Here is a 1,058-nt window from a genome sequence, read left to right as displayed (position 1 = left end):
ATGTCCTTCAATATGAAACCATCATGGATCCTTTTTATTTTTATTGCATTGATTTAATAATTATGGGTAGGGATGTGCATGTCATGATGCCCATGTGAAGCTCAGAGGATAACTTACAGGAGTCAGGAGTCTCCATTCACCATGTGGCTTCCATGGATCAAACTCAGGGATCCAAGCTTGGTGGCAAGAACTTTTATTCTCTGAGCCATCTCAATGGTCCCCTTGGAGACCATTGGGTTTGAACATTTCCTTAGGAANGTTCCTTCATTCCTGGACTTGGCACATACAAGAGATGCCCACCATGACATTAGAAAAAGCATTTCCTGGCCAGATAGGTACCAGCATTGCCTTGGGCAACTCTGGAGAACCAAGCCTTCTTGCCCAGGCCCCACCTGTGACAGTGCCAGCCAGATGCCACCTGTGAGAGGTCAAATCTTTTAAATTCAGACTCCATTTTAGAGAACTGTCCTGTATGATGAGGTACACTGGCCTGAGCTACCTCAAATTAAAAGGCCCTACTATGATTACATCAGATCAGCTGCTGTCTGGTTTTGGGGGATTGCTAACATTTCCCTGGCACTACACCTGGAAGATCCCATATTTGCTCTGAGAGCTAGGGTGTCACTGTCTGTGTCAGTTTCTGTGGTCCTTTGAATAAGATGATCCCATATTCTTGGTCATTTGAATACTTAGTCCCCAGTTGGTGCTGTTTGGGGAAGCTTAGGAGGTGTGGCCTTGCTGGAGGAAGTCTGTCACTGGGGCAAGGTTGGAGGTGTGAGCTCTCAGCTGTTCCTGCTGCCATGCCTGGTGTTTGCTGAAGTATGTTGATGGCCTCTTAAATCTTTGGTACCCTAATCCCTAGATAAACTTTCTATAAGGTTCCTTGGACATGATGTTTTATCGCAGCAACAGAAAAGTAACAAATACNGTTCCCTTTTCCATCACTGTGGCTTAAGATCTGACAAGACACAGCTTAGGGAGAAGGGGCTTATCCTGGTTTATTGTAGTCCCTAATGCTAAATCTGTCATAGTGCAGCAGGCCCTTCCTTCCTGCTCCA

This window comes from Mus pahari, unplaced genomic scaffold, assembly GCF_900095145.1.
Source record: "Mus pahari unplaced genomic scaffold, PAHARI_EIJ_v1.1 scaffold_11988_1, whole genome shotgun sequence".
Taxonomy (NCBI): Eukaryota; Metazoa; Chordata; class Mammalia; order Rodentia; family Muridae; genus Mus; species Mus pahari.
This window is presented reverse-complemented; position numbering follows the sequence as displayed.